The sequence below is a fragment of the Papio anubis genome, chromosome 3 (assembly GCF_008728515.1).
Source record: "Papio anubis isolate 15944 chromosome 3, Panubis1.0, whole genome shotgun sequence".
NCBI classification, from domain to species: domain Eukaryota; kingdom Metazoa; phylum Chordata; class Mammalia; order Primates; family Cercopithecidae; genus Papio; species Papio anubis.
In genome coordinates this window covers 38,106,266-38,120,501 of record NC_044978.1, presented here as the reverse complement: position 1 = coordinate 38,120,501, position 14,236 = coordinate 38,106,266, and the positions used below count along the sequence as shown (strand labels likewise).

General features: G+C 40.0%; 1 protein-coding gene across 5 annotated transcripts in view; it reads right to left on the bottom strand.

Annotated features, from left to right (window-relative positions):
• Window positions 1-14,236, bottom strand: part of SH3D19 (SH3 domain containing 19) — a 203,526-nt gene that overhangs the window by 139,617 nt on the left and 49,673 nt on the right. Inside the window, exon 1 of one of the 5 annotated variants that reach the window (XM_031664238.1) lies at window positions 6,106-7,118. The exons of the other annotated variants lie outside the window; for them this stretch is intronic. The gene's annotated coding sequence lies outside the window, so the exon portion shown is untranslated. Of the gene's footprint in view, window positions 1-6,105; window positions 7,119-14,236 lie in introns of those variants that run through there. 5 annotated transcript variants of the gene reach the window in all.

The following is a 14,236-nucleotide window of genomic DNA, read 5'->3' as shown; positions in this document are numbered from 1 at the left end:
CACTATCCCTAAGTTAACTCATCCATCTTTTTTTTTTCTTTTTGAAAGAAAGTGTGCCTCTTAGTTTAAAATATTTTTATTTTATTTGTATGCATTTATGGAGTACAACTGTAATTTCTGTTATATGCCTAGACTGCATAGCGGTGACATCAGAGCTCTTAGGGTATCCATCATCCAAATAATGTACATTGTACCCATTAAGTAATTTCTCATTATCTACCCTCCTCCATTTCCCTTGGTTTAAATGTCATATATTTGCTGATAACACTCATACTTGTATCTCTAGCCCCAAACACCAGTCCTGATGCACTTCCATTTGGCATCTCAAAGGTAACATGGTCAGAAAAGGTAATTTTATCACCATCACTGTCCCCTAGTCTTTTTCTCTCTCTCTTCCTCATTTCATTCAACAATATAACCAGTTACTCAAGACAAATATTGTATCTCTCTTTTTCTTACCTTCCACATCCAATGCACGTACCATTCTTGTCAGTTTTACTTCCAAAATATACTTTGACTCTAACATAGCTACCCCTGGACCACTGCAACAGTATAATAGGTTTTACTACTTTCAATACACATCAAAAAGTGACTTTTTAAAGTTAGGGGTGAAATAATATCACTCTCTGCTTCGAAACCTCCAGTGGTTGCCCAGGCACCTATAATAAAACCCAAATGCCACATTGTGGCCTACAAGCCATGAATCACCAGGTGTGTGCCCACTTTTCCAACCTCATCCCATTCTCCAGTTTTTCTTTCAATTCCTGGAGACTGCCAAGCTCTTTCTCACAGGCCTTGCATACTCTATTCCCTGTCTGGAATGCTTTTATCACTCTTACGGCTGACTTTTTCCTTTTGGGACTCAGTTGAAAGGTTACCTCTTCAACAAGACCTTTCCTGACCATCCAATCCAAAGACTCTCCCCGATTCCTTTACTCTCTACTTTAAAATTCTGTTTGTTTTCTTCATAACATTTATCACAATTGTAAATTTTGTACTTGTTTGTTGTTTCTCTTGCTCTGCCCCAACACACACACACAAACACATACACAAACACACACACACACACACACACGCGCACCCCTTAAAATTATAGCCCCCTGAGGGCCAGATCATGTCTATTTTAATTTCATTTATCAGGAGATGCTCAATACTTGTTGAAGGAATGAAAGCCTCAGAAGAACTAGAGGAAAAATGCCATATCCAGAACAATGGGCTCTGCTATGATGACCCAGGGCAGAGTCACAAGAAACCCATGGTATCTCTTCTGCTTCTCTTCTCAGGTCTAAGGATGCCAGGAAATACAGTGTATTGGTAGATCTTTGGTTGCGCAGACTCCAAAACGATAGTACATGTGTCCCAGATTATCCCCCCACCCTGATTTCCAAGCAAACACATCTAGTGCCATCACTAGATGGTGGTAAAACTGCCCTCCCCAGTTTCTGTTAGCCCCGTTGTCCTGCTCATCTGCCTTTCCTCGTCTGAAGTCCACCTGAAGAATACAACCTCCTGCTGGGTGACTGGATGGGGCTATACTGGAGTATTCTGACGTGAAGATACATAGATTTTCTGTGTTCTACTTCTTCGACTGACATTCTCTCCGCCTGCTCTCTATCCTAGCCCTAGAGCACCAGATATACTGCAGTAATCTGAGGTGCTTCAGACTTCAAATTCTCTGTGACCCTTTGCCTCTTCCATATTTCTTCTGCTATAATCTCTTTGCTTATTGATACCAGCTTTTGTTCTTGTTTAGCAATAGTGCTGAGACCTTAAAAGTAAAAAGGACAGAACAATGAATTTAGAGATAGGATAGTTCTGTGCAGTCTAAGTAATATAGTTCTCTCTCTGTACCTGGGTGGAGTGTGTGTGGGTAGGTGGATAGGGAAAAGAGACATGAAGATGTGTTCAGGAAAGGAAGGCCACTCAGCAAAGGTTCCTGAGTCAAACTAGCTAGGAAAGTACAGCTTCATTTCTGGGTAATTCTTCTTACTAGATCTACCCCTTATTTCTATGGAAAAATAAATATATATTCTGAAGACAATTTAATTCTGCATTCACTGTTTTGGGTTTTCCTAAATTATAAGATTTTTCTGTTATTAATTTGTGCTATATGAACAGAAGCCAACTGCCCACAGCCTTGTCCAGGGCCGGGGAGCTCAGCCTTTAGGTGGTTTCCCAAACCAGAAATCAGGATGGTATCTAACACAGGGCAGAATATTTGAAATCAGAGCCTTCTCTGAAAATCAAAGGCACAAAATCTGTATCCATAGCTAGAAATCACTTTTTAATTAAGACAGCTTTGACTCTTTTTGGCCCTACAGATATCAAGCCTTCTTATACACTGATGGAGGTGAAAGTGTCCCTCATTGATCTCCAGACATGCGGTGACTACTATCAAAATGAAAGCTTGCTACACGGAGTTGAGCTCATCATCAGTGAAGCTATGATCTGCTCCAAGCTCCCAGTGGGGCAGATGGATCAGTGTACTGTAAGAATCCACCCCTCAGGCACCTTTCACAGGCCTTGCCTTCCCCACTGTGCTTCCTCCACATCTCATATCTTCAGAGACCCTGGGTGAACCCAGGAGTGTCTGGACAGGCCTAACCGCACAGTTCTTGGCTAAACTCTTGAAGAGTTTCACCTCCTTCCCTTTGCCCTATGCACTGTCTGGCCAACTTCCTCTCTCTCTCTCTTTAGGCAGTAGAGGAGACCCCCTGATATGTCAAGTTGAAGATTTCTGGGTCCTGGCAGGAGTGGTGAGCCGGGGATCAAACTGCATCCAAACCAATGGGCCTGGAATATACACAAACATCCATTTCCACAAGTCTTGGATTGAGAAGTCTGCCATCTCGCTTGCTGAGTTTTCTGCTACCCTCAGTCTGGGCCTCTCTAGGCTCCTCCCTATTGTGCTTCTGCCTCTGATTTTCCTGGGGCCACCTTAACTGGCTGAGGTCAGTATGCCCTGGGTAAAGTGGCAATTGAGAATGAGAAAAGGAAATTCCAGAGTTGAGATTCTGAAGACAGATTTTGAAGAGTCAGCAAGACAGATGCAGTTCTGCTGTCCCATAAGCCTAATTTGCTTGTTGCCTTCCCCCCGTACAAGTCAGTCTAGTAAACAAGATCCCCAGAGTGAATAAAATTTGGTTGATTCTAACAATTATTTCTCATATTCATTCTTTTGATGAAATTGAAGACAGAGCCTGGGGAAATGCAGAAGCAGAGAACTTGAGGGCTAAAAGGAATCTGGACATCACTTAGCCCAACAAATCCCCACATTCTATAGGTGAAGACACTGGGGTCCAGAGGTTAGTTTGCCACTGGCTTAATCCAAGATGAAAACCATCCAATCCTGGAATTAGACTGGATTCTGAGGAAAAAGTAGGGACTTGGAAGATTAGAAGGTTTCAAATAAAACAGGCCAGGCTGGAGGAGGAACCCAGGCAGTATATTAGTTATCTATTGTAATACAACAAATTACCCCAAAACTCGGTAGTTAAAACAATGAAGATTTATTATCTCATAGTTTCTGTAGGACAGTAATCTGGAAGACTTAGCTGGTTAGTTATGGTTTAGGATCTTTCAAAAAGCTGCTGTTGTGTCAGCTACAGCTACAGTCATCAAGGCTCAACTAGGAAAGGATCAGCTTCCAAGCTCACTCGTGCCTGTTACCATTCATGTGGGCCTCTCTGAAGGAATGCCTTTGGCAGCTGGCTTCTCCGAGAGTGAATGATCCAAGACAGAGCAATAGAGAGCACCCAAGATGGAAGCTAGGCTTTTTTTTTTTTAAATGGACAAGGTCTCATTCTGTGGCCCAGGCTGGAGTGTGGTGGTAAAAACACAGCTCACTGCAGCCTCGATCACCTGGGCTCAAGTGATCCACCCCACTTCAGCCTCCTGAGTAGCTGAGACCACAGGTACACACCACCACTCCCAGCTATTTTAAAATTTTTGTAGAGATAAAGTCTTGTCACATTGCCCAGGGTGGTCTTGAACTCCTGAGCTGAAGCGATCCTCCTGCCTTGGTCTCCCAAAGTACTGAGATTACAGGCATGGGCACCCATGCCTGGCCAGCCACAGTCTTTTTATAACCTAATCTCAAAACTGACATCTTGGCCAGGCGTGGTGGCTCACATCTGTAATCCCAGCTTTGGGAGGCTGAGGCGGGCAGATCACCTGAGGTCAGGAGTTCAAAACCAGCCTGGCTAACATGGTGAAATGTCGTCTCTATTAAAAATACAAAAATTAGTCGGGCTTGGTGGTGGGCATCTGTAATCCAAGCCACCCAGGAGGCTGAGGTAGGAGGAGAATCGCTTGAACCCGGGAGCTGGCGGTGAGCCAACATCCCATCACTGCTCTCCAGCCTGGGCGACAGAGCAAGACTGTCTCAAAATAATAATAATAATAATAATAATAATAATAATAAAACCCTAACATCTCATTACTTCTTATAGCATTCTATTCTTTAGTAGTAAGCCAACAAGGTGTGACTATCAGGAGTTGAAGGTCATTGGAGGCCGTCTTGAAGGCTGCCTTCACAAGTAGAGAGTACGGGAAGAGTCTGGAATGAGAGCCTGAGAAGCTAAGGCTGACTGTACTTAGTAGTCATGGATTAAATGTTATAGTTGTGTTCTCAGGAGTGTTGGCGTTAATGAAGGTATTTACTAGGGATATTTCCAAAATGTAACATCCTGTAACCAGAGTAGTCTAAGAATATGTTTCATATGAAGAATATACGGCTGCCTTATTTTCTTTTTTTCCTTTTTTTTTCTGATATACAACGAATGGTTAAAAACATGGGATCTGACACTGACCAGAGCTGAGCTGGATTTCACAGTATGCAGATTAAAATATAATAATAGACACAATGCTCTACATTACTTGATGAATAAAGAGTAAAAAATAAGGAAGGAGTTTTGGCAAGACAGTGGAACGAACAACTGCAAAGTGAATATTCCTCACTCTGAGTACTAATAAAATCATTGTTTGAAAATAATTTTCATAAATAATCACAAAAATAAGATAATTACATAATAATAAGTTAATTAAATGTGGGCCATGAAAAAGCTTTCCATACATATAAAAAAAGAATTCAGAAGAAAACAAATTCCCAAATGCAAAAATTATCAAATTATAAGCAGGATAAAGAACGATTACAATTTATTCTCAAAGGGATACTGTTTGTGTCAGTAACAGCTTGTTAGAATTTTTGTAGATGACACCACCACAGAATTTCAAACAAGGCATACTTGACACTGTGGAAAATGCTTCAGCAAAAGAAAATGTAAACTCACTACCCACATGGGATGCTAAATCAGTTGGAAAAAAAAAAACCGGATAGAATGTGAGAGAAGATGATGGATCTAGATAGTGGAGCCAAAAAATAGGAGATAAAAGGAGGTTATAAAATCACAAAATATAACAGTTGGAAGGCACTTCACAAATTATTCGATACTACTCCAAGCTCAAGGCATAAGTTTACTTTTTAATAGAATGATCAGTTAATCTTTATATTTCTTCTATTTCTTTTCTTTTCTTTTTATTTTATTATTTTTTTTTAAAGACAGAGTCTTGCTCTATTACCCAGGCTGGAGTGCAGTGGTGCAATCTCGGCTCACTGCAACCTCCACCTCCCGGGTTCAAGCAGTTCTCCTGCCTCAGCCTCCTGAGTAGCTAGGATTACAAGAGTGCACCACCACACCCGGCTAATTTTTATATTTTTTGTAGAGACATGGAGTTACCCCATGTTGCCCTTCCCCAGGATGGTCATGAACTCCTGACCTCAAGCCATCCACCCGCCTCAGCCTCCCAAAGTACTGGGATTACAGGTGTGAGCCACAGTGCCTGGCCCCCTTATACTACTTATTACAAGAGCTTTGGAAAATTATTCATTGTTGGGAATGAGAGAATGGGAACTATTTTCACTACACAGTATTGTCCATCCCTTGCCCACAAGAATCCTCTAAAACTGAAACTTAACAAGTAAAATAACACACATAATGGATGAGATAGTTACATGTAGGACAAACCCTGAAGTAAATACATACCTCATGTTTTAGGAAGAAGGTAATCTTGGAGACTTGGGTATACCCTGAAGTAAATACATACCTCATGTTTCAGGAAGAAGGTAATCTTGGAGACTTGGGTATAATCTTAAGGCTACGTACTAGGAATGAGATCGTACCAATGAAACTTTAAATCTAATCAATAGTATTATGCACTGGTTGAAGAAAACCAGGATTAAGACGGGAGATAGCATGGAATCTAAGAAGGGAAAAGTCCGTTACCTATATATGTTCATCAGATTCTAGGCTGTTAAGGGAGAAAAACCCTGAGTCTAATGAATATAAACTTTACATTTACTTAGAAAAACATGTTCTGTTTTAGAAAAGTGGTCTTTCAGTTTTTGTAGACATGAGATATTTCATCTTAGTAAGTGAAATGCTCCTGGAGATGAGCCACCTCCATTTATTCTCATTTTAAACCTCTTTAAACCACAACACATTTGGCTTCTTGACTCATGTGAAGAAGAGGTGCCCTGGTAGGGAAAACTGAAAATTCCAAATAATGGAAATGAATAGCCCTTAGTGAGAATAAATATTCTGGTTCATACATAAGCCTCAGAGTTTAGTGAGTCAGTCCCTTGAATTTGATCTCTTCTAGGTGCTCTGACAAGGCCTGAAGTCCAGAAGCGAAAAAGCTAAGAACCCAGAAACTAGATTGAGATTACTTGAGTCAAGTCATGTTGCTGCTTGTGGAAGAGCTGCCTAAGTGAATTCTCTGGATAACATGACATATCTCATCTCTTAATAATGGCAGGAACTCATATTTACTTTATGACTCCTCTGTGTTAAGTACTATACTGGTCACTTTAAATATTATCTTATTTAGTCTTAACAACTCAAGAAGGTATTATTTAGCCCCATTTACAAATGAAATAAAAACACACAAAACTGAGGTTCAAAGAGGCTAAGTAATCTGCGTAAGACTAAACAGCCAACATTTAATTTAACAGATCTATCCAGGGCTGTCAGACTTTAAAAATACGGCTTTTTCAGCTGCGTGTGGTGGCTCATGCCTGTAATCCCAGCACTTCTGGAGCTCGAGGTGGAAGGATGGTTTGAGGCCAGGAGTTTGCAACAATCCTGGGCAACACGGTGAGACCCTCCCTCTCTCAAAAACAAAAAACAAAACAAAACAAAACAAAACAAAGTTAGTCCAGCATAGTGGTATGCACCTGTAGTCCCAGCTACTCATGAGGCTGAGGTGGGAGGATCGATTAAGCCTGGAAGGTCAAGGTTGCAGTGAGCTGTGATTGTGCCACTACACTCTAGCCTGGGCGACACGCTACACTCTAGCCTGGGTGACAGAGCAAGACCCTATCTCAAAGAAAAAAAAAAAAGGCTCTTTCCACTATACCAAATTACCTCCGTTCATTGTTGGAAAGCTGTAAGATTTTTCCTTATATTATGCCAAAATAACACTTGGCCTTTGGCCCTAGTTATTTGTACCTCTTGTATTTCTTGTCTCTATTTGTAGTTCCTTGGGTGCACGTAGCTTTTACTTTTCCTTCTGAATAGATAAAAACAGACTTGAGAAAATAAACTAATGTCCTATTCATCTTTCTGACCTTCTAACAACATGTAGTATCCTGCAAACAAAGTATTGAATCTTGTTTTTTTCAATTAACAAAATGAGAACTATAGACTACAGAAAGCCAGCTGTCAAAATTATAGGGAAGAATTCCTTTAGTAGGAGTAGAAGTGAATAAACATAAAAAGGGAAATGTATTTTGTTAGTGATCAAAAGAACAGGTGCATTAGTTGGTGATCAAAATAACCAGTCCTCCCTGTAAAGGGGGGACTGGTTTTAAACGGCATTAGTGTTCCAAGCAAGTAGGATGGTGCTCAGAGCAAGATTAGTCCCTGTCGAGGAGATGAGTGCAGTCCAGGAAAACCTGTAGACTGGTCAATAAGGCAAAGAGTTGGGGAGAGAAAGAAGATTATCTCTGAAAGGTTGTCCAGGGCTTGGCCCTGACATAACAGATGCTAAGTACATGACATGTTGCTTAATGATGGAGATACGTTCTAAGAAATGTGTCATTAGGTGATTTCATCATTGTGCAAACATCGTAGAGTGACTTGACACAAAACTCAGTGATACAGCCTGCTACACACTTAGGTTACATGCTATAGCCTATCGCTCACAGGCTACAAACCTGTGCAGCAAGTGACTGTACTGAATACTGTAGGCAACTGTAACACAATGGGAAGTATTTATGTATCTAAACATAGAAAAGGTACAGTAAAAATATATTATAAAAGATAAAAACTGGTACATCTATATAGGGCAACTTACTGTGAACGGAGCTTGCAGGACTAGAAGTTGCTCTGGATGAGTCAGTGAGTGAGTGGTGAGTGAATGTGAAGGCTTAGGACATGATAGTACACTGCTGTAGACTTTATAAACACTGTACACTTAGGCTACACTAAGTGTATTTTAAAAATTTTTTCTTTAATAATACATTAATCTTTGCTTACTATAACTTTATAAAATTTTGATTTTTAAGAACTTTTGACTCTTCTAATAACTCTTAGCTTAAAACACAAACACATTGTATAGTTGTACAAAAATATTTTCTTTCCTTGTATCCTTATTCTATATGCCTTTTTCTCTTTTTAAAATTTTGTTATTTTTACTTTTTAAGCTTCTCTTTTAAAAAAAAAAAAAAACTAAGACGCAAGCACACACATTAGCCTAGGCCTACACAGGGTCAGGATCATCAGTATCATTGTCTTCCACCTCCACGTCTTGTCCCACTGGGAGGTGTTCAAGGGCAATAACATGCATGGAGTTGTCATCTACTATGATAACAATGCCTTTTCCAGAATACTTTCTGCCAGACCTGCCTGAAGCTGTTTTGCAGTTAACTTTTTTTTTTTTTTAAGTAGACAGAGTACACTGTAAAATAATGATTAAAAGTATAGCATAAAAAATACATAAACCAGTAACATACTCATTTATTATGATTATCAAGCATTATGTTGATATAGTTTGGATGCTGACCCCCACCCAAATCTCATGTTGAATTATAATCCCCAGTGTTGGAGGTGGGGCCTCGTGGGAGGTGATTGGATCACAAGGGTGAGTTTCTCCTGAATGGTTTATTACCATCCTCTCGGTACTATCCTCAAAACAGTGTGTGAGTTCTGGTCATTAAAAGTGTGTGGCACCTCCCCCACTCTCTCTCTTGCTTTCACCATGTGATGTGCCTCCTCCTCCCCCTTTGCCTTCTACCATGATTGGAAGCTTCTTGAGGCGTTCTCAGAAGCGGATGCCGCTATGCCTCCTGTACAGCCTGCAGAACCATAAGCCAATTAAAGCTCTTTCTTTATAAATTACTCAGTCTCAGGTATTTCTTTACAGCAATAGAAGAATGGCCTGCCACATATGTACTGTATGTAATTGCATATGTTATGCTTTTATACAACTGGCAGTCAGTAGGTTTGTTTATAACAGCACCACCCTGAACATTTGAGTAATGCATTGCCCTACAACTCTAATGTCACTAGGCAATAGGAATTTGTCAGCTCCATTATAATCTTATAGAACCACCCTAGTATATGTGGTCTGAAATGTCATTATGAAGCACATGACTATATATGGACTAATTCTAGCACTTACTGATTTGTGAAAGAAAAGTTTCACAAAAAATTTCTTGTCCAAGTTCAAAAACTAAAACTAGACTGGACCTTTTAGTAGAGGGAACACAAAGGCAAAAGCCAAGGCCTGATATACATGTACTAGAGAAGTCAATTATTCTTTTTTTTTGAGACAGGGTCTTACTCTGTCACCCAGGCTGGAGTGTAGTGTCCCAATCACAGCCCACTGCAGTCTCAAACTCTCAAGTTCAAGCAATCCTCCCACCTCAGCGTCTTGAGTAACTGGGACTACAAACATGCAGCCCCCACTTGGCTAATTTTTTAATTTTTCTGTAGAGATGGGGTCTCACTATGTTGTCCAGGCTGGTCTTGAACTCCTAAGCTCAAGCAATCCTTTCGCCTCGGCCCCCCAAAAGTCTAGGATTATAGGTGTGAGCCACTATGCGTGGCCTCAATTATTCTTTAGGAGACTGTTTTATAAGGAGATCTATTCATTTTCCAATACAATAGATTGATTGATGGGTTGAATTAGAAAATAGACAATGGTGTCCATTTGCCCTTTCTGTTAATATAGATAAAAAGCTACAAAGCTTGCAAATCTATTGTTTTCCCTGTTTTATCCTCAGGGTGCTCAAAAGAAGACTGAATTCTTGAAGTAGCATCTTTGCTTTACAGCAGTGGTTCTCCCAGGGGACATCTGTCAATGTTTGGAGACATTTTTGGTTGTCACAACTAGGTGTAGTAGGTATGACTGGCATTTAATAGGTAGAGGTTAGGGATGCTGCTTAATATCCTACAGTGAACAGGCTAGCTACCCCACAACAAAGAATCATCTGGCCCAAAATGTCAATAGTGTCAGGGTTAAGAAGCCCTGGTCAATAGGTACCACCAACATCAATCCAAGCCATCACCACGATAAACTGTTTGGGCAGAATCAAATACTTAAAGCTAAGAAATGAGTTCAACAACAATAATAATAAAAATAGCAGCTGCCATTAATTATCATATGCTAAATAGGCCAAACCCAAGCTAAGTATTAGCTCTATAGTATCTCATTTAATTCTTATGAAGCTCTTGTGGGATATTATTATTCCCATTTTGCAGAGATTATTATTATTATAGTTATTGTGTACAGCAGAGGTATTTAAAGATAACTTTAATGATAGCATAGGGTAATAATCTGGGGGCAGAGAATCTAAGACCTGAAGACACGGCATGATGAGAGAGGCAGGAACTGTAAGAGCTGTGTTCAGGGAAGTCCCTGGGGTGGGCATTAAGCACCCACTCTCTTGCTTCCAACTCTTTGGCACTTCCTTATAAGAGTCAATGAAGCAGTTAAATGGCAGATCCAACATGTTTCTTGATTACTGAATGAAAAGGAATATTTATAGACAGATAATGTAGGCAAAAGGCAAAGATAAATAGATAAAACATGGTGACAAACAAGCAATGCATAATCTAATCTTTGAGATCATGAACTGATTCCAGCGCCTTCATGGTACAATGGGAAAATACAAGCCTTAGGGAAAAGGTGACTTGCTTAAGGTAATACAACCATACCCACGAAAATAAAAGAATAGCACTGTGGGCTGAAAAACAGAAGAACTTTTCTTTTTTTTTGAGATGGAGTTTCACTCTTGTTGCACAGGGTGGTGTATGATGGCGCGATCTCGACTCACTGCAACGTCCACCTCCCAGGTTCAAGCGATTCTCCTGCCTCAGCCTTCCCGAGTAGCTGGGATTACAGGCATGTACCACCATGCCCGGCTAATTTTGTATTTTTAGTAGAGACGGGGTTTATCCATGTTGGTCAGGCTGGTCTTGAACTCCCGACCTCAGGTGATCCACCCGCCTCAGCCTCCCAAAGTGCTGGGATTACAGGCGTGAGCCACCGCACCTGGCTGCAACCAGAAGAACTTTCTCCAAAATGATAAATCATTTTAGCTTAGATTTAGAAACAGTTAAGAGGGTCCCACCTTTCTCTTTAGGAATAGATAGTTTCTTAAAAAGCTAAATGCCATTATGACACCTGCCAAGATTAACAATAAGTTGGTTTGTTAAATCAGGATCCAAACACAAAGTTTCTTATAATCTAAATCAGCCTCTCTCCCTTTTTACCCTCATAACATGGACTTACAACAGTAACTGGGTCAGCTGCTTTGTAAAATGTCCTACATTCCGGATTTGACTATTTACTTCCTTAAGTTGTAAGTTGACTTACTCCTTTATCCCTTATATTTGCTGCAAGGGAAAGGAGCTTTAGAGATTCAGGTTTCACTTTTCTTTTTTTCTTTTTTTTAACAAGGATACTTCATAGGGGGTAACATCAGGAGGCACATGTCTGCCTTGTCCCACTTTTAGTGATGCTAAGATTGATCAGAGGGTTCAAATGGTAACAGCCTAAGCTCTCTATCAACTTTTCATCTAAAGATTTGATAATCATTCTTTGAATCAATTATTTCACGAGGGGCTGTAAGTGGTGATTTTCTAATGCTACTGGTCCAACTACATTTATTAGTTGGAATTTTTCCCTCACCAACTAAACCTATTTTGATACTCTGAATGACAGTTTATACAGGAAAAGTAGGATAACTATTTAATTATTTCCTTTTACCTTCCAATTTTCAAAATAAAGTACTGGTGCCTTATTATTTCCAACTAAATTTAAGACACCAAAACTGAAATATATATTTACAAAACATTTAAACAAAAGAGAGGAGAGATTCTATGAGCAATCCAACTAACATATAAAAGGTATAAGCCAGTACTTCAGATTTGTCCAATGATGTATTAATAAAAGTCCCACCGGGCACAGTAGCTCACGCCTGTAATCCCAGCACTTTGGGAGGCCGAGGTGGGCGGATCACAAGGTCAGAGGATCGAGACCATCCTGGCTAATATGGTGAAACCCCATGTCTACTAAAAGTACAAAAAATTAGCCAGGCTGGTGGCACGCACCTGTAATCCCAGCTACTTGGGAGGCTGAGGCCGGTGAATCGCTTGAACCCAAGACGGGGAGGTTGCAGTGAGCCGAGATTAGGCCACTGCACTCCAGCCTGGGCAACAGAGCAAGACTCCATCTCAAAAAAAAAAAAAAAAAGAAATCCAAAGACCTGCGACAACCACAAAATCCTCAGAGGGAAAGGACTGTCCGCTCAAGATTTTTGCTCCTGTGGTAAGTCAACAGAAAGATCTGTCCAAAGCTTTCAGGTCTCTGCAAAATGAATAATAAGCTACCCTTACTCTAAACATGATCAGAAGGCAAATCTCAAACTGAGGTCTGACTTTTTAAAAAAACTATATTTAAGTGAGTTAACTCAACAGCTAAAATTGTCTGTGAATACCATAAATTAATTGGAATACTCACATAGATGGTTGTGCTATGAATAAGAAGTCTTTTTCTTCAATGAAATGAGCTGGAGAAAACTGCCGGTTGTAATGTTAATTTCAGAAAAAATTAAGATGAAAAATACTAAGAGTCATTATATAATGAAAAAATCACAGTTAGTGGCAGAAAACCAGAGCGAATACATAAACCAAAAAAAAAAAAAAATTGGATATACAAAACAAGAACCGTTAAAAATGTATACAGAAACCATCACAAATGCAATAGTAGTAGGAGATTTTCATCCCAGTCAAGCAGACACAAATGAAAACAAGTGAATCTGAAAAACATACATTTGGTAAAAATTCATGGTGTAGCAGTGTGTGCTTAAAAAAGCAAATGAAGAGATTTCTTTTCATGTGTTCACTTCTAAAATCTTTTAAAATGTATTTAAAGAGGTAAACATCTTTATGCTACTTTACTGAGATATAGCAAACCTGGCATCTGCCCTGCCACAATAGCACCTGCTTCTAAGGTGGCCATATTTCTGCATCTCCATCTTCTCACCTTCCCATATAAGGGTACTTACCCCAAGGACAGTTAATCCATGGCCATGAACCTATAGCCTAGTTAGAAAAGATAATCTGTACCAAATAAGACATCTTGGGAGTCTGAACTGAAAACAGGGAACAACTTGAGCAGTTTATAGTAGGACAGAAAGAAACGACACGGAATGTGGTTGAGCCATATTAATAGCAGAGAACCAGAGAGAAGATCCTGCTATGAGCTCTTAAGCTATCAAGAATCCAGAGCTCCTTTCAGCTCTGGTCTTCAGGGTTGTCCTATGGCAGCTCCAGGTGTCCTTGTTATCCTGTTCTTATTGTTCCATAGACATCTACATAAGTTTGCTAGGGCTGCTGTAACAAAGTACCACAGACTAGATGAACTTAACCAACAGAAATTTGTTTTCTCACAGTTCTGAAGCATGGAAGTCCAAGATCAAGGTATCAGCATGACTGGTTCTTTCTGAGGGCCATGAGGGAAGGATTTGTTTCAGGCATCCTAGGCTTGTAAATAGCTGTCTTCTCCCTCTGTACATGTAACATATATGACATTTCCTCTTCGAAGGACATCACTCAGATCAGATTAGAACCCAACCTAATGACCTCTTTTTAATATAATTACCTCTTTAAAGACCTTATCTCCAAATATTGTCATACTCTGAGGTATGGGAGTACAGTTAGGACTTCAA